Genomic DNA, 25274 nt, shown 5'->3' on the forward strand with positions numbered 1-25274 from the left:
GCTTAATATGTTGATTGGATCGTTGGTTGAGTTGCATGTTGGATTGCATTCATATTTGTGTTTTTCACATCTCGAAAAACTGCTTTTAAAAGCTGGCTCGACACCTCCTCGATAGCTAGCTATCTGTCTAGCTTCCTAAGCTTTTTCTTATCGCAATCTCGCCTGCACCTCGATACCTGATGGATCAATCAAGAATAGGTCTATATGCTCGATAGCTTCTCGATACCTGGTGGATCGATCGAGCTTCTGTTCTTGATTCTAATGAGTTGATCCTCGATACCTCCTCGACACCTCAGCTGTCGACGAGCATTTCCTCGACACCTCCCCGACAGATCTCTCGATACCTCTCGATACCTGCATCTATCGAGATTTACTGCTTGTCCTATATAAGCATCCTGTGCAATCCGGTTCTTATTCCCATCGATCTCTTTCTCGATACTTCTCTGTTTCTCTCCCAAAAACACTCAAATCTCACTCCAATCTTGGTTCTCAAGGATTCTTCAAGGTTTTTCAAGTTTTTCTTTACTTGGTAAGCTTATAATCCTTTCTCATTCATACATTTCATCTTTTGAAACCTAGATTTTGGGGTTTTTGAAAAATTTTGGGGTTTTTCAAAATTGATGAGCTTTCATTGAAATTTTGGGTTGGATTTTCACTTAAACGTGTTTAACACCTCATACATTGCATCACATTAGCATTATAATGGTATTGTCATGCATTTAGATGTGTGCTATATGTTTGTGTGCTGATAGGTTTGGATTGGGCTAAGCCCATGATGCAATTTTTTTTGCATATCACATGTTCATGCATTTCCCATGCATACGTACTTCTTTTCAATATACTTGATATATTTGAAACTGTTTAGGACTTTTCTAATTGTCATTCTTTCTCTCCCTCTCTGTTAGTTTACGTTAGTCGTGTCTATGGCACCTAAGTGTAAATCCACTCCAGCCTGGAACCCTCTTCGTTCCGGTACTTCTTCTTCGTCTGATCCCACTCTATCTCATATCTGGTTCCATGATGATGATGCCTTTAAGGCATTTTCGGAGAACTTTTCTAGATGAGGTATTCATTCAGAATGCCAAGTCATTTTGACGGACTTTGCCAACACCGACCTTCCCTCTGTCATTCACAGTAGGGGATGGGAGTCACTGTGTGACGTCCCGGTCACCTGTCCTCTCGTGCTTATCCAGGAGTTCTACTCCAACATGCACGAGATTGACTAGTCAGTACCTCTTTTCTTCACTCACGTTCGAGGTACGCGCATTCCTATTACACCGCAGTTGGTTGCGGATGTGCTTCGGGTCCCTAGGATAGAGTTTCCTAACTATCCTAGTTGTGAGCGTCTGAGGACTGTGTCCAAGGATGAGCTCATGTCTACTTTTTGTGAGCGCCCTACTACTTGGGGCGAGTGTCTTTTTACACCATGTCGACCTTTTGCAAAAGGTCCTAAATTCATGAACATGGTGATGACTTTTATTTTGCATCCGCTCTCTCACTATAACTCCATCACAAAGCCTCGTGCTCGATTTTTGTTATCACTTCTTGAGCATCTTACCATAGATTTTCCTTCTTATTTCATTTTGTCTATTATAGATGTTCATCTAGATTCAGCGTCCCGTGATAAGCTTATTTTTCCTTCTGCTATCACGAGGATCTTACGCCATTTTTCCATTCCTTTTCCCTCTTTCGACCATTTTACCATCATGTGTGCCATAGATTACGCTACCGTTAAACATAGCGAGGCCCAGCTTCGGTCGCGGCAGTCAAATTCAGCAGCTCCTTCCTCCCGTTTAGCTCTATCCCATTCTGCTCCATCCACATCGGCTCCTCCTTCTTCTTCGGGCGATGTGTCTTTAGGAGATATTATGGCATAGCTGCAGCGCATGGATGCTCGCCTAGATACACTCTCTACGTAGTTGTATCAGGTGAACGTTCGTGTTGGTCGTATTGCATGACGACAGGCGTCCATGGGTGTTTTTGCTCCTGAGGCTACTCCTTCACCACCTTCACCCGTGGCTTCTGATTCTGAGGATGAGGATGATGATGATGGTGATGACGATGATGCTTCGGATGATGCTGATGGAAATGCTAGCCCTACCGATGAGATGTCTACTTGACACTCTTACCCTTTGTCATTCGTGACAAAAAGGGGGAGTAATTTTGGTATGAGAGTAGTCCATCTTAGGGGGAGAGTTAGTATAGGATCGTTTTGTTAGGGGGAGTGTTGATACTTTTTGAAGGATGTAGTGAGGATAGTATGTATCTTTTTTTTTTTTTTCTTTCTTTTTAGATACATTACTCTTGTACATGAGGTCTTGTGACCATTTATAGACATACATTGTACTTATCTATTTCTTTATATTGATGTATGTTTTTCTTTCACCTACCCCTTCATGTGTTGTTTCTTTTCTCCCTTTATACACATGTTTCTTATACTTGTATGCAATCTATTATTTCTATTTCACAAAAAGATACCTTGATGAGTTTTGTTTAAAGTGTTTCAGAAATACAGGTTGTCAAAGTCTACTTGCCATAAACTCTCTTCTTGCAAAGTTTTTCAAGAGTTTGTGTTAGGATAGATTTTATTGTATTCAACAAGTGAATATGAGTTAAGTGATTTATGACTTCTCTCATATGTTCATTTATTTGTTGTGGTTTTGTCACGGATCGCCAAAGGGGGAGATTGTTAGGACATATGTGTTTCACATGTTAAGAACATATGTCATGATTTTATGTAATTGGCTTATCTTTTGACAAAATGCACTTTACTTGTATTTGGGTAGATTTAGGATGTCTTTAAATACTTCAAGAAACCTTGTTTTAAGATCAAGTATTGAAGTCTTCAAGACTGTTCAAGAAAACAAGTTTAGAGTGCAAAATCATTAAAGCTCGACAGTTGGCTTGATAGCTGCATCTATCGAGCTTAAGGAAGCTGTTCTACATTCGGTGTGCTTGACAGTTGCTCGACAGCTGCTATCTGTCGAGGTTTAAGATTTTCAAAATTTCAATATGATTTTCTTGGGATCCGTGAATGTGTCTTTGGGCTTTCTTTTCTCCTAACCCTAGACATATAAAAGGATCAGTTTAAGGGTCGTCAAAGTGTTCACAAGTTGCACAAGCTTTGAGCAAACTCTATTCAACCAAATTGTGACCGGAGACGAAGTTCTTGCCCTAGTTTATCTCTTTCTCTTGAAGAAGTTGCTGTGTATGTGCACCATATGGTTTTGTGACCAAGCATCTTCTTGATCTTCATCGTGTGGATGAACTGAAGAACTTTGCAACCAACAACCTTCTTAGTTGGTGATTGAAGTTGCATACTGGGATCCGCGCAATTGGTTAGTCACATACTGGAAGTCGTGCATCTAAAATGGGAACTGTCACTATAGAACAAGTCCAATTGGGTATTGGGGTAAGGGTTCAACTGTGGGTTGGTAAGGTACTTGGATTCCTTTACTTATAACTGCTTGTTATGATAATAGTGGAGTTTCGAGAGTGGTGACCTGAAAATCACCCAGTGGAGTTTTTGCCGTTAGGTTTTTCCTATTCGTAAACAAATTACCGTGTTATTTATTTTCCGCTGCATAATTAGTTTATTGGTGATTTGTTTGTGCTACCACGCGTTTGCATGATAAATTGATTAATTAATAACTTGGCTAATTAGTTAATTAATTTCTATCACAAGGGGTCATTCAGTTTGTGGCCTATTAACCTCAAGATGGGATGTGAGCTTACGGCACGGCCGCTATCACCCACTGTAGATCAGGAACACAGAACTTCTTTAGGAACTTGATAACTATGTGTTGCGAGGCGTATGACATAGTCACTATAATCTCAAGATGGGATGTGAGCATACGGCACGGCTGCTATCACCCACTGTAGATCAGGAACTCAGGACTTCTTTAGGAATTTGGTAACTATGATGGTGAGGCGTACATCACGGTCACTATAACCTCAAGATGGGATGTGAGCATACAACATGGCCATTATCACCCATTGTAGATCAGGAACTCGAAACTTCTTTAGGAACTTGATAACTATGATGGCGAGGCGTACGACACGGTCACTATAACCTCAAGATGGGATGTGAGCATACGACACGGCCACTATCACGCACTGTAGATCAACAACTCGGGACTTCTTCAGGAATTTGATAACTATAATGGCAAGGCGTACGACACGGTTGCTATTACCTTAAGGTGAAATGTGAGCATATGGCACAACCGCTATCACCCACTGTAGATCAGGAACTCGGGACTTCTTTAGGAATTTGATAACTGTGATGGTGAGTTATACGACACGATCGCTATTACCTCAAGATGGAATGTGAGCATACGGCACAGTTGCTAGCACCTATTGTAGATCAAGAACTCGGAACTCTTCAGGAACATGATATCTATGATGGCGAGGTGTACAACACGACTGCTATAACCTCAAGATGAGATGTGAGCATACGGCGTGGCTGCTATCACCCACTGTAGGCTACGAGCATATGGCATAGCCGCTATCACCCATTGTAGAATGCGAGCATATGGCATGACTGCTGGTGAGCAAGCGGCTCGAGTTTTGTAGAACCATTTTGACTGCAATGGTGATGATGATGATGATAATGCCGGCTAGTTTTTTAGGAAGATGATTCCCAGTAGGGTTAGCTTTTTGTTGTAGCATGATGTAGCCCCTGCGTGGGCATGTATGTATTTTTCATGTATCTTCTAGACATTGCCCCATGGTGGGCCAATTGTGTATGTATATTATGTATCACCTCTTGATAAGCCTAGACATGTGCGTATTATATTGCCCCATAATAGGCCTTGATGTATGACATTATCTCTTTGTAGCTTCATGGTATATGTATGAAACAATGCCTCTTGTTATGACTTACATGTATGATTCTAGAAACTGCCTTTGAGAGGGCTGATGTATGACTTTAGGAAAAGTGCCACTGAGAGGGCTGCTGATATATGTGGAAAACAATGCCTCTGATTAGGACTTTACATGTATAGTTCTAGGAAGTCGCCTTTGAGAGGGCTGCTGATGTATATGAAAGACAATGCCTCTAGTTAGGACTTATATGTATACTTTTAGAAACTGCCTTTGAGAGGGCTAATGTATGACTTTAGGAAAAGTGCCTTTGAGAGGGCTGCTGTATGACTTTAGGAGAAATGCCTTTGAGAGGGCTGCTGATATATGTGAAAGACCATGCCTCTGATTTGACCTTACATGCACAGTTCTAGGGAGTCGCCTTTGAGAGTGCTGCTGATGTATATGAAAGACAATGCCTTTGTTTAAGACTTATATATATAATTCTGGAAACTGCCTTTGAGAGGGCTAATGTATGACTTTTGGAAAATCGCCTTCGAGAGGGATGCTGACGTGTGTGAGAAACAATGCCTCTAGATAGGACTTACATGCATAACTCTAGAAAATTGCCTTTGAGAGGCTGCTGATGTGTGTAAGAAACAATGCCTCTAGGTAGGACTTACATGTATGATTCTGGATGTCGCCTTTCAGAGGGCTGCTGCTGTATGCATGAAACAATGCCTCTAGGCAGGACTTACATGCATAATTCTGGATGTTGCCTTTCAAAGGGCTAATGTTGTATGTATGCACTATCGCATTTTCATCATAGATGGTGGTTTTGGACCAACTTAGGTCGCACTCATTTGTATTGCACCACAATTTCATGGGTTTATCAGTGGATTTTGACAAGGATCGTCCCCCTAGGGGGAGAGAAAATGGAGAGACCACGTGAAATAAATTTCCCTTGTTTAGGGTTTCATGCGATTCTTGACATGAGGGACACATCCTCAGTGAGATGGACCCATTCTTGTATATTGGACAAAGTGGAGGGAACTACGCAAAAATAAACTGCCCCAATTTAAGGTTTTGTAGGGTTCCAAGCCTGCAGACTGGCTGAAAGTGGCCTTGAATCCATAAACCATACTAAATGCTGGTAATGAGTGCAGACATTCTGAACGAAATCTCCTTAGACATGCCATGAGGCGGTATGCACTGACTACTCCTGTTATTTCCCAAACCGGCTATCAATTCAAAGACAAGTTTCTTGGGGCAACATCATGAGAAACGATTCCCTTTGTCCTCCAAATAAGCTTAAAAAGCTACCAGATGGTTGAAAATGGGTTCTAGTGTCCTGTTATGAGCTTTGATTATCGGGGCTGAATCGACCCCTAAACCAAGTGAACTGGGCTTAGAAAAATGAGGTTCAAGATGTTTGGAAGTGCTGAACAAGACGCACAAAGATAAACTGCCCTAGTGTAGGATTTGTGCAGTCTCGGTTGTATGAGAGAGAATTTCTGACAATCCAATTCACTGCCAAGCCGACTGCACACTACGGTGGGTGCTAAAATGAGGAATCTTTGCTCCCAAGCAGTGAAAAACCTCAGAGATTGGCATTCTTCGATCATACTTGGGATGAGGAGAGGGCTACATTGGAGGTCGGTAAGGCCAAGGCTAACAGCAGAGCCGATGGTTTATCATTGGAACTATTACAAGCGAAGGCCTACATTCATTTCACTTTGTGCATGGAGTATGGGTGAGAGGGCAATGAGCCTAGTGAGCTGCAGTTGGCCTTCCATCACCTTTAGACTGAGCTGGCTGAGAGGGAAGAGGCTTTGAGAGTTGCTATTGCTGAGGTGGGCACCTTGCAAGCTTTGCTAGAGACTAAGAGATATGGCTCTACTTCTGATTCTATGATAGAGAGGGAACTTGTTCGTCTTCAACATTCACATGACAAACTCAGAGGGCTCACTAGAGACCTGGGCTTTGATGCAGCTAGGTCATGATGACCTAATTCTCCGTACTAGTTTTGGGAGATTATGCCATGCCGTGTCTAATCACTTGGGCCATGTTTGACTTGCTGATGTTATTTTCTGCTTATTTTGTTTCTGCACATGAGCTATGTAGTTAGTATCCCACCATGTGTGGAAAGGTCCTTCGTAAATTGCTAGGCAATTGCATAAGGCCTTCCTCTTTCTATTTGAGTTCTTAAAGTATAGTCTACTTTGTTAGGCATGCTTAGAAACTGAGAGATGGTGGAGAGATGTTTATGATGATATTTAGGATATATTTATGAGATGAGATTTCATACTTTGGTATCAAGAGGTATGAAAGAAATAGAATGGCATAATACAACATGTTAATGAATATTCAGGCAAATGCTTTGAAAATGCAAGATTATACAAATAAGTAATAAATGTAAAATCCATGCATATCAATATCTTATTTTTCCAAGGATACATCCTATTCTAGACGAATCTTTTCCTTTTCCCATTAAGGTACATTTCCCATTGGCATGAGCCTAAACATCTTGAGCAGACCATCGGGTCGTGGCAATATTGTAAACAGAGAGCAATCTCAGAGGTGTCTTCACATCTTATCTTGGACGCTGGATCCATCTAATTTTTTGATCTTGGCCAGGAATTCAAGTAGGCACAACTGATTGATTTTTCTTTTAAGACGTGACTGAACCAAGATGGCTGCTTACATACCTCCACTAGGAAGGATCAGGTCATTACGTAGTTCAATTGCCTTTTGATTGCCTTAATTTTTTCCTAGACCGCCCCTTCGGGTTTTCAATCTAGTAGGCTTTCTCACATTCTTTCTTTTGCTCTCCTTTTGCGTAAACTGCCCTTTTGGGTTTTCAATCTACCTTTTTTTTTTTCTCATGCTCTCTTTCTTTTGGCTCTCCTTTTGTGTAGACCACCCTTTCGAGTTTTCAATCTACCTTTTTACAGATTTTTTTTGCTTTTGTTCTTTTCTTTTTTTTTTGACATAAAAATATAGTAATAAGGTGCACTGAGAGGCTTATTCATGCAAAGTACCATATAACAGCGTCAGAATTGGTGGGCATATTGAAGTCATGCCCGTCCATGTCGGCTAGAATCAAGGCTCCTCCAGCAAAGGCCTTCTTTACCACATATGGGCCCTCATAAGTTGGGGCAAACTTTCCTCTCTGATCAAGTATGGCCTAGTTGCACTTCTTCAAGACTAGATTTCCTTCTTCAAAGACCTTAGGTCTAACTTTCTTGTTGAATGCTCGCTTGACACAGCGTTGGTACAACTGTCCATGGCACATTGCAGTTATGCGCTTTTCATCTATCATGTTCAGTTGTTCATATTGGGAATAAGACCATTTAGCTTCAAACAACTTTGTTTGAGATAAAATCCTGAGAGACGGGATCTCTACCTCTATAGGGAGGATCACCTTCATGCCATATACTAATGAATACGGGGTTGCACTTGTAGAAGTACGAACAGAAGTGCAATATGCACATAAAGAAAACGGCAAGTACTCATGCCAATCCTTGTATATATCTGTTATCTTTACCAAGATTTTCTTTATGTTCTTGTTAGCAAATTCCACTACACCATTCATCTAAGGTCAATAGGGAACCGAATTTCTATGCTTGATCTTGAAATGTTGGCAGAGTTGCTGGATCATTTTCTCATTTATGGTCATCCTATTATCTGTAATGAGCTCTCCCGGCATGCTGTAGCGGCAAATAATGTTATGTTTCAGGAATCGGGCTACCACTGCTTGAGTGACGCTTTTGTACAAAGCGGCTTCCACCCACTTTGTAAAATAATCAATGGCTAGTAAGATGTACTCATGACCATTTGAAGCTTTCGGAATCATGAGTCCAATGACATCCATACCCCAAGTTGAGAAGGGCCATAGTGTTGCTAAAGAGTGCAAAGGCTGAGGAGGAGCATTCTTCCCGTCTTGATAGACTTGGCAATCGTGGCATGTCCTTACATGTTTAATGCAATCACTTTCCATGATAAGCCAATAGTAACCGACTCTCATAATCTTGCGGGCCAACAAGGGTCCACTGGCATGAGCTCCAAGTAAGCCTTCATGCATCTCTTCCATCAAATGATTAGCCTCAGAGGCCTTCTATGCATTGAAGCAGGGTAGAGTCGTGGTTCCTTTTGTATAAGACTTCTCCACTCAAGAAAAATTGGCAGGCCATGCACCAAATAAACTTCTTTTCACTGTCCGTTGCACCAGATAGGTATTCACTGTTCTTGATATCATGGTACCATGGCTTTCTGTTGACTTCGACTTCGACACTCATAATTCTTCGATGTTATGCAATAGGCTAGAATGCCATGAACTTCTATGCGCAATTGTCGCATATCATTTCCTTCTGATAACTTGACCATGCTAGCCATGGTAGCCAAGGCGCCTACAAACTGGTTGTGTGCTTGGGGCAAATAGGCAAATGTGATGTCTCGGAATTTCGAAATCAAGTGATTGACACATTTCTGATACAAAATCAACTTGGTGTCTTGGGCTTGCCATTTTCCTTTGATTTAGGAGATGATCAACAGGGAATCTCCAAAGATGCTTAAGTCATAGGCACTTAACTCTAGGGCCACTTGTAGGCCGACTATGCACGCTTCATATTCTGTGACATTGTTGGTGCAATCAAAATTTAGCTTGACTGAAATATGGATTTGCTGACCCTTGGGAGAAACTAAGATTGCTCCCACTCCATTTCCAGTAAAATTGGCAACTCCATCAAAATAAAGCTTCCAACGCCACGATTCCACACTATCTGGTTTTGGCTCTAGCACCATGACATCCTCATTAGGGAAGAGGTATTTTGAAAGTTCTGGATCATTTAGCGGCTGGTCCACTAGGTAATCAGCTATGGCCTAGCCTTTGATGGCCTTTCTTGTCACAAACACAATGTCGAACTCAGAGAGCAACATTTGTCAATGGGAGATCTTCCCTATAAGAGCTGGCTTTTCAAAGATGTACTTAATGGGATCCATGTGGGAAATGAGCCGCGTGGTGTAGTAGAGCATGTACTGTCGCAATTTGTGCGAGGCCTACACTAAGGCGCAACACGTCTTTTCAATGGCGATGTAGTTGATCTCACAATTGGTGAACTTCTTACTTAAGTAGTAAATTGCCCTTTCTTTCGGGTTGGGCTTAGCCAATTGGCCTAACATGCAAGTTTCTTGTACTGCTAGGTAGAGGATCAACGAATATTCCATCCTCATCACAATCAGACTCATTATCAGAAACTTCACCATCACTAAGGGTTACAGCCATAGCCTTACCCTTAGACTTCAAATAGGTTGGACATTCAGATTTCATGTGTCCATACCCTTGACATCCAAAACACTGAGAGCCCAAGGAATTATTGGAAGATTGACCTACTCTTTCTCTAGGTTTATCATTGTTGTTAACCTTAGTGGGATCATGCTTCCTAAAATTTCTAGGTTCAGCAGTGTTTATGCCTCTTGCCTTTCTATTATTATTCCTAAGAAAGTTTCTAAAGTTCTTGGCAAGGTAGGCAATCTCTGTAGCAGAGAGCTCATCATCAAATCCACCACCTTCAACATCATCAACTGACTTAAGAGCCATTGATTTGGATTTGGTAGTTTTGGATAGATCCAACTCATAAGATTGAAGAGATCCTACAAATTCATCAACAAGGATGGAGTCCACATCCTTGCTTTCAGTAATGGCAGTCACCTTGGGTCTAAAGTCTTCTGTTAAAGATCTAAGAATCTTCCTAACAATTTTAGGTTGATCATAGATTTCACCCAAGTTAAAAGCAGAATTAACAATATCAATCAATTTAGCATAGAATTCATCGAAAGATTCATCATCAGACATCCTAATGCTTTCAAATTTAGAAGTCAATTGCTGCAATTTATTTATTTTGACAGCCTTTGTGCCTTCATGCACAATCTGGAGGATATTCCAAGCAGTATGAGTAATCTCAACATTAGAGATTCTCTTAAATTCCTCCATAGAAACAGCGTTAAAGATCGCATTCATAGCATTGCTATTAAATGCAGCTGCTTCTTTTTGAGAAGTTTCCCACTCACTAACAAGAGTAGTGGGCTTCTCCCATCCGTATTCAACGGAGTTCCACGCCTTCTCATCAATGGATTTCAGGAATGCTTTCATCCTTACTTTCCAATAAGTATAATTATTCCCATCAAAGTGAGGAGGAATAACTAGAGAGTGTCCGTATTCCATGACAACAGGGGTCAAGGATCAGCTCAGTGATCAAAGGATCAACAACAAAAGAGCTACCTGCTCTGATACCACTTGATGGTTTTTAGACCCCTTAAACAATTGATTAAACCTAGGTAATTAGCCAAGTTGTTACTTAGTCCAATTAAACAAGTCTAGGTTATCACAATAATAAAGATCAAATCATGCAAAGCAGCGGAAAATAAATAACACAAGATATGATCACCCAAGAAACCAAACCGGTAAAAACTTGAGGAGGATTTGACCTGGCTATCCTCAAGGTAAACTTGAATCCACTATCTTGAAAGAATCGAAGTTCATACAATAAGACTTACAAGCCCCCACGCTCGACTTCTTATTGCTACCAACCAGTAGAACTTACTGACATGACCACGTGCAAGCTCCGAATCCACGGACTCCTACTTTCTTGGATTCACCACCAGATACAAGCACACCCGCTTGTGTTTTCTTTAAACTTCAATGGCAGCAACTGAATTGATCATCAAGGTGTAGATAAATCTTCTCCTTCAAAACCCTAAGTTTGTATAAAGGAAAGCTCCTCTAGATCTCACAAGCGATTTACACAAACCGCAATTATGAGCAACACTAAAATGTGGCTAGGGTTTGCCTTTTATACTTAGGACAAATAAGAAATCCTAAAAACGTTTTAAAACACTTAGGGCTGAGTTGGACGAATCTGCAGAAAAACATTCTGCCCGAGCTTCGATCGATCGAGCCAGGCCGAAAGACACAATGCTTCCTGCTTTAACTCGATTCCAACTTTACATAAAATTACAACTTTGAGCTAGACTAAAACACTTCTAAAACATTTTTTTGATCATGGTTTGCCAACAATACAAATTAGAGTTCTAAATACATAAAATCCTAAAGACTTTAGAACCTAACAGTGTTAGCATGTCCCAGATAGCTTGGACTTTTGCTGGGTCCACTTCGATTCCTCTTTGGCTGACTATAAAGCCGAGCAATTTCCTTGAATTAGCTTTAAAGACACACTTGTTAGGGTTTAGTCTCAATCTGTACTTGATAAGTTACTTGAATAGCTTTCTCAAATCTATCAAATGATCCCTGGAAGTGCGAGATTTGGTTATCATATCGTCTACATAGACTTCAATCTCTTTATGCATCATATCATGGAACAAGTTTACCATGGCTCGTTGGTAAGTAGCACCGGCATTCTTTAAGCCAAATAGCATAACATCATATGCATAAGTTCCCCAATAAGTGGTGAATGTTGTCTTAGCTTTGTCTTCTTCGACCATCTTGATCTAATTATAACCTAAGAATCCATCCATAAAGGAGAAGAACATATTGGTAGCGGTATTATCAATTAATGTATCGATATGCAGCAATGGGAACTTGTCCTTGGGGCTAGCTCGGTTCAAATCTCTGTAATCAACGCATATGCGTACTTTCTCATCTTTCTTAGGTATGGGAACAATGTTGGCAACCTAATCTGAGTAGGCTATCATAGTAAGGTAATCAGCTTTCAACTGTTTTTCTACTTCCCCCTTGATCTTCAAAATGATCTTAGATTTCATCCTTCAAAGGGCTTGTTGCACTAGAGGGCATTCTGGCTTAACTGGAATTCTGTGCACGACAATCTCAATATCCAACCCTGGCATATCTTGGTAGGACCAAGCAAATATCTCTCTAAACTCTTTAAGTAGTGCTATAAGCTCATGTTTCAAGTCTTTAGGAAAGTTTACCCCAATCTTGACGGGTTTTTCATTCTCGCCTTCGTTAGCAAGGTTAACCACTTTTTTCTCTTCTATGTTGGGCTTGGACCCTTCGCTCTCTCTATTTAGAGCTTCCAAAATATCTCGAGGCAAACTCGGAATTTCCTCTAATCCTTCAACATCATGATCCAACTCTATTGTCTCATTCACGTCATCAATTTCCTTGTTATGGCAACAGGACGATGTACCTGCTTGGGAATTAGAATAGATCCTATAGAACGAAACATATACAGAGAAACATAAGATAATTCACACACACATATTCATAGGAAAGAAAATAAAGAGATAAATGCAAGGATTTCCAGAATAATACGCTGGATAATTTCATTAATGGGTTATAGATAGGGTGCTAACAAAGTTCATGCTTGATAATGATAAAAGGGAAATGTTTTTTTTGGGGGGGGGGGGGGAATAAACTGGGGAAATGCAAACAAGGAATGCAGAAAGTAGGAAATAAACATTCAAAATAAACTAGATATGCTATTCCAACTCTTTCGGGCAATTGGAGGACCCAACCACACAATGATGGAACATTCCTTACTTAGCCGATACAACCACAAAGCAAGGCTCAATGGTCCAATGGCCTACTGTCTCGCCTGTAGAAGTCAAATCATCCCCGAGGGATATGATGGCATTCACTGAGAATTCTTCAGGACACAAGTGAATGAGACAAGCTAGATCTGATTCCTCCTCTCACGATTCCTATGCCATTTCTGATCTAATGATCTGACCAGAGTCAAAAAAGTGACCTTGATGTGGGGAATGGACATCCCTTGGCCAGTGCACTTCCTTTTCTTTCCTCTGGAAGCCTAGAAAAGTTCTTCATTGGAGGTGTCGTAGCCTAGACCAAATCCTCCTTTGTTGTCTAGGAGTTCAATCAGAGAAGCATTCCCATGTCCCACGGCACCGAGGCCTTGGCATAACTGATAGCCAAATTTGAGCATCTCCTTGGCAGCCATTAAAGTAGCGGAGGGCCATGCTAACTCAAATTTTGAAGCTTTGGAAGTCATGGAGACTATCTCGAAACTATGGAAAGTTATCTTTTGAAAGGCATTAGCAACAATGTAGGGGATAGAAGTCTCCTTGAAGACGGTTAGGGGCTCTTTAGCCATAATAGTGATCAACTAATCCTCAGAAGGGAACTTGAGCCTTTGGTGAAGGGTAGAAGCAACTACTCCCGCGGCATGTAGCCAAGGCCTCCCTAGGAGCATATTATATGGGGAATCCACCTTGATGACTTAAAAGTTGACCGTGAAAGACCTGGGGCCAATTCCAATTGCTAATTCGATCTCGCCTTGCACCTCTCAGAGAGTGCCATCAAAGGCTCTGATGATCATGGTGGTAGGGAGAATAAGAGAAGTATCCACATTCAAGCGCTCTATTGTAGACATCGGGCATATATTCAGGGCTGATCCATTGTCAATTAGTAATCTGGAGATGATCATATCTTCACACTTTATCATAATGTGCATGGGCAAAGTATACTTTCTACCCTCTGGTGGTAGTTCATCATCTGTAAAGGAAATTTGGTTGGTGGCCAACACCATTGAAACCATACCCTTAAAGGAAGATTCTGTGACACCTGTAGGAATACATGTCTCTTTCAAGACTTTCAAAAGAGTCTCACGCTGGACATCAGAGGATAGCAATAGCGCCAAGATAGAAATCTGAGCTAGCGACTTCTTTAGCTGCTGAATCACATTGTATTTTGAGTTTCTGATAATTTTCAAGAATTCCTCAGCTTCTTCGGTTGTGACCCTATTCCTGACGGGTTCGACTGTACACTTGCTAATCTCTTTCCTTCTCTTTTCTAACTCCTCGGGAGAATAGCAGCTGCCACTCCTAGTAAGCCCAGATAAACCTGAAGAGATATTGGAGCAGACCTCCTCTTTTCTGGTTCGAGCGGAGATCAAGGACACATAATATTTCCAGGGGACATGATGGCTATCTTCATAAGGGAACAATTTTGACATGCGAATGATAACGCCCTCTTGAGTTTGCAAATTGGGCACTATGGAGAACATTTTTGGATTAATGACCATCGGACTTGGCAGAATGGCTTAAAGGGCCTCTGAATCGGATACCCCAGAGATTCTTGAGGTAGGCCTTGGTAGAATAAGAGGATTGAAACGTCGGATAACAGGAACAATAGAGGTTCCCTCTTGAACTAATGATGAAGCTGGTCCTACGACTGTAGGCAATGCAAGAACTAGAGGAGTAAATCCCTCGATGGCTAGTGGGGCTTACCCTTTTCCTGAATCTGATGACCTTGAATCCGTAGGTGATTCTATAATCTCCTCAATGACTATTGAAAAGGGAGGTACTGAAGTAACCTTACCAAGGTATTTTTGTAAATATTCATCCCAATCTTTCCTTGACCCAATTGATATAGCATTGTAGCTAGTTCCTAACTAGGCAACTAGAGGACACAGGCTAGCTACCATGCAATCATCTCTTCGCACAATTTTCCTTTCAAACATGATAATACCACAAATCGCTAGACTCTGAAACTGTGCTCAGAGCACTCTACAATCAAACAGGGCATGCCAATCTCCACTGTCGCAAAATAAGCAGTTTCCCTAATCAAATCCTGGGGTTCCCATACCCTTAAGATCAAGGTGGCTCTCTTAGATCAAGGCTCAGAGCATGGCCTTCCATGGGAATGATGGTGAGGAGAAATCTAGGGCCCTTTCTTCCATTGTGATGATGACATTCATATTCCCTTCCTGATAGGGAGCCAAAGGGTTAGTGATGATGTTTGGAGCGGCTACATTATCGAACTGTATCAGCTTGTTGTCAATGAAAAGTATGTGATTTATGTGAAAAGTCACAGAAGATATAAATCACAAGTTCTTTGTAAACTCAGAATTATAGTTTGTAATCGGTGATGAAATTGGGCATTTCATCTGCGAAGACTATAACATATCAACTAAGATGATTTGTCTTGATCATGGAAGTGGAGACTTCTAGTTAATATGTTGATATGTTTTAAGAGTTAAGACATATTGAACTGGACCACTATGAGATTCATTATTCTCCTAATGACTATCAATTGAATAATAAATCTCACGACTTCTATTTACATAAACTCTTAATCCTGAGAGAATAATGTACCTGATCATGAATTGTAAGTTGCTTTGATATATCAAGAGTGAGATCTAAAGTAACGGTCAAAACCTTAGTATGTTGGGCAGCCACATTTAGTGTTGATAGAACATATATTCTCAAGATGGAATTCATAGTCTCTTAACGAAGATATAAAATATTCCCTTGAGATAAGTTTAATGGGTACGATTATTCAGAGTGTTAGGCCTAACCACTTTAGTAAGAAATTACTTAAGTATATATTTATGGAATTGGATTTCATAAATATATGATGAATAACTTAAAATGATTAAACCGGGTACTCAAGGATTAAGATGTAGTAATCTACAAAGTGGCAGTCTTCATTTATGACTTTGTATTACTACGAATATTTTATGAAGGAGTTGCATGTACAATAAAGTCTTGGGATATAATTTATTAATAAGGCCTAGAGTGCAATTATATTTATATAGTGGTATTAAATATAATTAATGGTAACTTTGGCCTTGTCAAGAATTGAAAGAAAAGCCCAAGGCCCATTGGAGCTAGTGTCTTATTTGTTCCCTTTTGGTCCCACTCCAAGCCACACACTAAAGCCCAATTGGAAAGGCCCAAAAGGCCAGCCTAATTAGATAATCAGTTGTAAGGGGAGAAATATACAGATTTTTTAGAACATACATGAAATGGTGTATGTGAGTGTTGGACACTCATTCATTCTCCTTTGAACAAACTCATAGAAACTGATTGAAAAACCACACTTCTTGGGCATTAGTGGAATTGTAGTGAAGATTAAAGGTGTTCTCAAGAACTTCCAATCTTTGGTTTTGAATTTCACCACACCAAGGTACACTCTCTTGTTCTTATATTTTGAAACTTACATAGCACATGTTATCAATTGCAAATGAAATAGATCTGTTAATTTTCCGTTGCGTACATGTATATTTCCATCACCATGATCTTCTTGCTCCTAATGCCCTCGTCAATATGCTCCCCAATAGGGATGAGGCTAGCAAAATGAAAGACTTGGGTGCTGATCATCTTCTCATAGTAAGGAGGGTTGAGGTTGTCAATAAACCATTTGATCATCTCATTTTCAGTCATGGGGGGTTGCACTTGTGCCGCTAGCTCTCACCACGTTTGGGCATATTCTTGGAAAGACTCCCCACTCTTCTTCTTTGTTCTCATAAGGACCGTGCAGTTGAGAGATATCTCGATGTTGAACCTGTATTATTCCAGGAAAGAGTTTTCCATTTCCCTTCAGCTAGAGGTCTTTTCCAATCTCACGTACCATGTGGCCACGGGGTCGGTCAAACTATCAGGGAAAATCTGGCAAAGTAGAGGGTGATTATCCTTATAGGGAGCCATCTTCCTACAGAACATGCGCAAGTGTGCGCAAGGGTCTCCAGTGCCATCATACCTGATGAACTCTAGTGCCTTGAACTTGGGAGGCATAATGACCTGAGGGAAGTTGGTTAGACTGTCTAGATCAATGCTTCCATGGGCGTTAGAGCCTTTTATGATACGAAGCTTCTCAACTAGAGTTTCCACTTGGCCATACCCAAATTCGAGGGTCTTATCCTTAGAAGGATCTATTTCTTGGTCATTGCATTAGGGTGGTATATTGTGGCCTTGATCTTGTCCTAGTAGGGGCTAATTTTCATTCTTGGTTTGAGGACTTCCCTGACTATGACCAAAGAAGTTCTGTCCTCCTCCTACAACTAGTTGTTGCATCATACACATCATTTTTTCCATTTGCTCCTTCAGAAGAGTAATTTCTTGAGCATTTTCCTCATAGGGAGAAGTACCACTAGTAGACATCTCTCTTATGCAAGACCTAGTGACGATGGGATCATGACGTGGTGGTAGCTTAGATTGTTTCATTTTAGCAATCTTTTGATCCTGAGAATGAATGGGACATGACAAAAACGGGGTGCATTTGACAATGTGGAAACACAACACAAAAATCAAGTTAGTTTATGTCCTTGTTATTTAACATGCACCTACCATTTTTAGAAAAATTCGGCTTTTGCACCCTTGATCAAGTATTTATCATGGTGAGTTTCTATAACGATGCAAGATTAATGCACAAGATTGGCAAGTAACCGAAACTTTCATGATATGCTTGGCAATGTAAGGCAGACCCTCGTTTGATTACATGCTTGTACAATATTTGCTTTTACAACGCTAGGTTCATCAGCTCTAACAGTAGGCCTTTTACAATACAAGGAAATGCAATTATAAGGAAAAGCTTAGCTTCTGACAATGTGGACTTCTCGAGGAAGCTCTTGGACACTTGGATCTCTTGGTAACTTGGACAGCATGGATCTCTTAGACCTTTGGATCTCTTGAAGGAGCCCTTGGACTCTTGATATCTTAGCAATTTGGACCTCTTGGCAGTTTGGATCTCTTGGCAGTTTGGATCTCTTTGATGATTTGGATCTCTCTTGGGAGAATTATTGAACTCATGATGTCTTAGGATTCTTGACAGTTTTTTGACAACATATCCTCCTGGGGAGTTTTGGTTACTTGCCACAGATTTTATCTTTGCAAAATTAGGTGTCAGGACCATTTAGTGTATGCATGAGTGCCCTTGTAAGGTTGTAAACCCTTAGGGGTTGGGTATAATCTAGTATGTACAAGCAATGGAGATGCTTTCCCTAGGGATTTAAACATGGATGATATGCAAGTAGGATAGAAAGAACCTAGAGTAGAGCACAATTTCTTTGGTGCAAGCAAAAATGGCGCACCTGTTGCAAAACACTTTCCCCTGACCTCTAGTCCTACAAGGGTGTCCTTTCCTAGGCTTGGATGTTCACTCTTTGGGCTTTTCCTAGTCCTCATGGGCTCTAGGCTTGATCTAGTCCTCACAGGTTTGACATAACTAGGCCAACTGTATGTAAAGGCTTTACTGGCAGGTTGTTGCTATCCTAGGGGGACTCAATCACCATACCTCTTCCTTCATAGAAGTTGTAGGGTAGGAAGGATCGAAGGGGCCTTTTTCAGCTACCCCTATCTGCCCATGGACACAAAAGTGCCAACAAAGTCAGCCCCAGATCTAACTATGGGTAACACTGCCGATGTTTATGTCTGGGCATCTGCAAATAGGGTGATGAAATCCCCAAAGAGATGTGACTACGCCAATAGTGCGGAGCCCGGGTTCAGCTCAAAAAGGGTGTATATGTCATGCAATCCTTAATGAAAGGGAAAGACTTTTTCCAAACACAACATATATATATATATATATATATATATATATATATATGAAAGCAGATAAAGGTGTAGAAGAAATTAAATTTTACTACCCTATGTTTGCATGTGAAGGAAAGCTGTAAAGCATGTGAGGAAAGTGGTAAAGCCCCATGTGAAAATACCTCAAAGCTACCTTTTTTGGGAAAAGGATTTTGGAAAAATATTTTTTTGCTCTTTTGAAAATAGTCTACTAGGATATAGTAAAAGCCTTTTTCAAAAGGAATGCCCCGAAGGCCAGTGCCAATTTCTGTGCTTTTGAAAGCCGATGTCCAAAGATTATGGTCTTATCAAAAGCTCTAAAGGCTAAACTCACATCGATCCTCATGGAGTCGCCATTCTGTCGACGCTAAGCCCAAAATGGAGAATCGTCGGGCCTTTGTTCGACCACCCACCCTAGCGACGCTGCCACGAGCGCGGGGCCAGTTGGAGGCCCCTTTCGATAATTGGTGTGGTTCGTGTGAAGCTTCGGGTGCTCTCTCTCTTTGTGGAGGAAGGTAGGTCTACCTTTGAAGGTGTGGCAGGAATCTTGGCCAAATTTTAAGGGAATTACCAAAGGTAAGTGAAGTCGCCACTAATCATTGGGTTTTTCTAAGGTGTGATTAGTCACTTGGTTCTAGTTGATTTTATTACCAATCCTAGGCTAAGAAAAAGGACATTTTTCCTAATCTAATAAGGATGGCAAAAAATCTTGATTCTTGAGTCCAGAAGTTTGGTTACGTGTGAGACGGTGTTAGGCACCCCACAATGCCTGTCCAAGGACAGTCCTTTGTTTTAATAAAACCTTAATTTTCGGAGATTGGCAGTAAAAAACATGATTTTGGCACTGGCTTTCGGGGCTTTACATGCATGGGGTCTTTGAGGTTTGGCTTTTAAATGGGTGTGGTCCCAATCTATGCTTTCCTAAGGGATTCGAGCAAAGTACTAGATTTCCACAGCGAAAATCCAGCGACATGTCACCTTACTATCGCAGTGGAAATTAGGCATCGCTTTGCCATAGGTGACATGGACTGTGACAATCACACCAGGAGGGGCAAGCAAGTATATATATACATACATCTTGCACAATGCAAGCACATAGAGCAGGAAAGTAAATACCTACATCCCTAGAGCATGGCTCAAAATATAGGTGCAGGAAAGTAAATAAGGGTCGTCATACTCTAGAGATGAGGATGAACGGTACATGGCATGATATACCTAATACAACCCATCTAAGAGAGAAAGGGGGGAGGAAGGAAGGGGGTTTAAATGAGTACATAACCAAATGAGAGAAGCTAGACCCCTAAAACTACTGAACATAGCCGCTTGGCTTATATCAACAAGCTCGCATCCTTGCCCTTTTTGCTTGCACCTGGGAGACCGTGCCTTAGCTCTATGCTACCTCGCTTCATGTGTGTACATGCAAAGGCAAGAACAAGAAACCAGTAGACAAGCAATGGAAGGAAAAGATGCAAAGAGCATATAAAAGAGGCATAAAGCAGATAAGCATGATAGACATGGTAAGCATAGCATATGGTAGTTTAGATCGGATGTCCACAACTTCATTGTGTTGAAGTATGGATGACAAACTAGCAAGCAAGACTTAAGACTCATGCATGAACATGTGAGCAAGTGTGTAAAAATGCATAGAAAGCCAACAAGTGGCACAAACAAGCATGGCAAGCGTATCATCACATGAAGCGAAAAAGGGAAAAGATATGCACGAAGCAACCAGCATCATGGTGATGCATCCCAAGTGGTTACATCCAAACAAGGCCTCGTGAGCATCAGATGTAATCACACAACCATAAAACCGCTAAGGGTGTCAAGCGTGGCAAAGTCTAGAACAAGAAAGGCTAGCACAAGCCTAAAGCATAGAAGCAAGCAAGCATAAATATGCAAATAGGGGTGATCCAAACCCTTTTATGTGGGCCTTGGTGTATGGACGTTGACAAAGACCATAGGATCTAGTTCCGGTTCTAACCATTAGACCAAAACACAAGAAAATGTGACAAAAGGAACGAAAGAGCTACAATAGCACATGGCATGACAAACAAGGTCTAGGCCTATGCACATAAACAAGGCGTGAAACACGCAAGCACATAAATGATGGCATAAAGAGAACATTGACCTAAGCATGTAAACAAACTGATCTACACATATAAGCATGGGAATATGCATTTAGGCATGTAAAAGTACATCTAAGCATGTGGATGTAATCATAAAAGTATGGAAGAACACAAATCCAAGCATACAAGCATGTGAAGGCATAGACATAGGTATAGGAGCATACAAACATGTAGATCTAAGCAAGGCATGGCCGGAGACATAATATCAAGCATGTGAGCATGTAGACCCAAACATCAACACATGGGAAAGAGGAGATCTAAGAATCTAAAGCATAAAACATGTAGATCAAGACAAAAAAAAACGTGTAAACAAGCAGGGAAGAACATGGATCTAAACTAAGAACATGCTAGGAGCAAGATAAAGCGAGAAATATGCTAAGGAAAGTAATAAATCATGTTATTAAGGCATAAAAGAGCAATATAAATACTAGAAAAAGATTTAGAAAGTTAGGGGTGTGGATAGTAGCTAAAAAGCTACATCCTTACTCCTAAACCCCAAATCCAAAGTGTAGAATGAAGGAGAAGAAGATTGGGTATAAGGACAACACCTTGTATTTTTGGTGAAGAAGGAACAATCAAGAGATTTTGATGTATTTGTTTGTGTGTTTTTTGTATTTGGAAGAGAGGAAAAATGTGTAGAGAACGTCTAGACAGAGAGCCAAACCTAGAAAAGTCTTTTTTTTTTTTTTTTTGGTTTAAAGGTGCCTGGGGCCTTTTATAGCCCTGGCGCATTTTTTGAGGTGACAGCCCTTGTAGGGCTGCCATCTTCAAACGGCCTTGGATCAGGTTGATCTTGATACCCCTGGAAAGATCTTGACTTCCTGTTTCTAAAAAGGTATGGAACTTGAAAATCCAACAGTCAAATCAAAAGTTATGGCTCATGGAAGTTAGTGGTGCATTGCCCCAAGTTCTAAGATAGAGAAGCCTCTTGGTTACCTCTCATTTAGATCAAGGTAGAGAAACCCCTAGGTCATCACAGTTCAATATTGAGATAGAGAGGCCTCTTAATCGCCTCAAGTCCCAAGATAGAGAAGCCTTTTGGTTACCTCTGTTAGGTTCTAAGTACTTGGGAACTTATGTATTAGAACTCTAATTTGTATTATTGGCAAACCATGATCAAAACAGGTTTTTAGTCTTGTTTAGACTTGCTCAAAGTATAGGTCTTTTGTGTAAAGTTGGAATTGAGCTGTTGCAGAATCCATTGTGTAATTCAGTTTGGCTCGATCGATCGAAAGTCAAGCAAAATGTTTTTCTGCAAAATTTTCCAACTCAGCCCTAAGCCCATATGACATGTAGGGTTTTATGTTTTTCCCTAGGTATAAAAGGGAAACCCTGGCCACGTTTTTTATGTTGCTCTATTTGCTGGGTGTGTGAATCTCTTGTAAGATCTGAGAGATGGTTGTCTTCATACATGCTTAGGATTATCAAGAAGGAGATTTTATTGAGAGCTTGATGATCATTCAGTTGCTGCACTAAAGAGCATAAAGAAACACAAGCGGGTGTGCTTGTATTTGTTGGAGAATCCAAGAAAGAAGAAGTTCGTGGTCTCGAAACTTGCACGTGGTCGTGTCAATAAGTTTCTACTGGTGGGTAGCAATAGGATGTTAGTGGTCTAAGTTGCTATTGTAAAACTTCGATTCTTTCATAGTGGATTCAGGTTTACCTTGAGAATAGCTAGGTTAAATCCTCCCCAAGTTTTACCGGTGTGATTTCCTGGGTCATCATATCTTTGTGTTCTTTATTTTCCGCACTTTACATTGATATGATTATATGATTGTGTTAACCTAGATCTGAAATTTGGACTAAGTAATCACTTGGCTAATTTACTAGGTTAATTTGATTGTGTTTTTAAAGGGTCTAAAAACAAACAAGTGATATCAGAGCAGGTTGCTCTCTTGTTGTAGATATTTTGATCTCTGAGCTGATCCTTGACCCCTGTTGTCATGGAACACAGACACTCTCTTGTTATTCCACCTCACTTTGATGGGAATAATTATGCTTATTGGAAAGTAAGGATAAAAGCTTTCCTGAAATTAATTTGATGAGAGAGTCTGGAACTCCGTTGAATATGGATGGGAGAAGCCCACTACTCTTGTTAGTGAGTGGCAAACTTCTCAAAAAGAAGCAACCACGTTCAATAGCAAAGTTATGAATGTTATCTTTAACGCTATTTTTATGGAGGAATTTAAGAGAATCTCTAATGTTGAGGTTGCTCATACTACTTGGAATATCCTCCAGACTGTGCATGAAAGGCACAAAGGCTGTCAAAATTAATAAGTTGCAGCAATTAACTTCTAAATTTGAAAGCATTAGGATGTCTGATGATGAATCCTTTGATGAATTCTATGCTAAACTTAATGATATTGTTAATTCTACTTACAATTTGGGTGAAATCTATTATCAACCTAAAATTGTTAGGAAGATTCTTAGATCTTTAACTGAAGATTTTAGACCCTAAGTGACTGCTATCACTGAGAGCAAGGATATGGACTCCATCCTTGTTGATGAACTTGTAAGATCTCTTCAATCCTATGAGTTGGACCTACCTAAGACTAGCAAATCAAAATCAATGGCTCTCAAATCTGTTGCTAATGTTGAGGCGAGTGGATTTAATGATGATCTGTCTACTACTGAGATTGCCTACCTTGCCAAGAACTTTAGAAATTTTCTTAGAGATAATAACAGAATGGCAAGAGGTAATAACACTGTTGAACCTATAAATTTTAGGAGGAATGATCCCACGAAGGTTAATAACACTGAAAAACCTAAAGAAAAAGCTGGTTAACCTTCAAATAATTCAATGGGTCCTTAATGTTTTTGATGTCAAGGGTATGGCCATATGAAATCTGAATGTCCTACATACTTGAGGGCTAAGGGTAAGGCTATGGCTGTAACCCTTAGTGATGATGAAGTTTCTGATGAAGAGTCTGGTTGTGACGAGGATAGAAACTTCATTGCTTTCATTGCTACTACTGTAGTCAATGAAAGCTTGTCTGTTGAAGAGAACCCTTCTGATGGGGAACTCTCTGAGGATGCAGATCTTCAAGAAACCTATAATAAACTTTGCAAAGTTGCTGCAAAGGATGCTATGAGTGTTGAATTAGGCTTAAAGAAAATTGCATCTCTTAAGCTTGAAAAGAAAAATTTGCTTGTTAAACTGTTTGATGCTAATGATCTTTTGAATAATGTGAAGACTGAGAACATGCTTTTGCTTGAAAAAGTTAAGAATTTGGAACATAAACTATCTGTTGCTAGAGAACAAACTGATAGGTCTGCAAGCTCCATACTAGATCACATGCTAAGTGTTCAAAAGTCTCACTCTGACAAAACTGGCCTAGGTTTTGTAGAAAGCATCTCTATGTCTGCACCCCATTCCACAAACTTTGTTCCTTCTTCTTCTTCCGAACCCCCTGCGAGTGAGATTGTCAAACCCTTTGTGAGTGAGGTTAAATCTATAGAAGTTACACCACCTAGGAAGATTAGGGTTGATCTTCATGAGTCAAAACCCAAGGCTCCTAACCCTCCTAAAGGCAAGACACGTGATAAGTCTGCATGGGTTTGTCACTTTTGTGGAAAGTCTGGGCACATTCGTCCAAATTGTTACAAGCTGCAAGCTACTAAGAGAGCAAACAAACCAAAAGTGCTTGTGCCTCAAGCACAAGATCCTATAGTACTTATTGGTGAATTGGTAAAGACTCTAAACTTTTATTCCAATCCTGGATTTGGTAATCATTCTCATGTGAATAAGAACTCCAATGCTCGAGGTGCATCTAAAAATTTTTGGATGCAAAAGGCTCAATCTAAGTGAGTCTTTCTAACATGGTCCTTGTGTTTCATTGCTCTACTCTTTGTGACCATTGTTATTATTATTTTTTTTTTTTGTTGCTAGGACTTGCATTGCATAACATTCATGCATTCATTCTAGGACTGTTTTTGTTTCTTCTTTTCAAATAATATATATATATATATATATAAATAAATAAAAAGGAAAAGGGAAGCAAATTGTGTTTTGCATTTTTTTTGGATTTGAAAATAAGGTTGGTCAATTTATTTTCACAT

This window comes from Quercus robur, chromosome 6 (assembly GCF_932294415.1).
Source record: "Quercus robur chromosome 6, dhQueRobu3.1, whole genome shotgun sequence".
Classification (NCBI taxonomy): Eukaryota; Viridiplantae; Streptophyta; class Magnoliopsida; order Fagales; family Fagaceae; genus Quercus; species Quercus robur.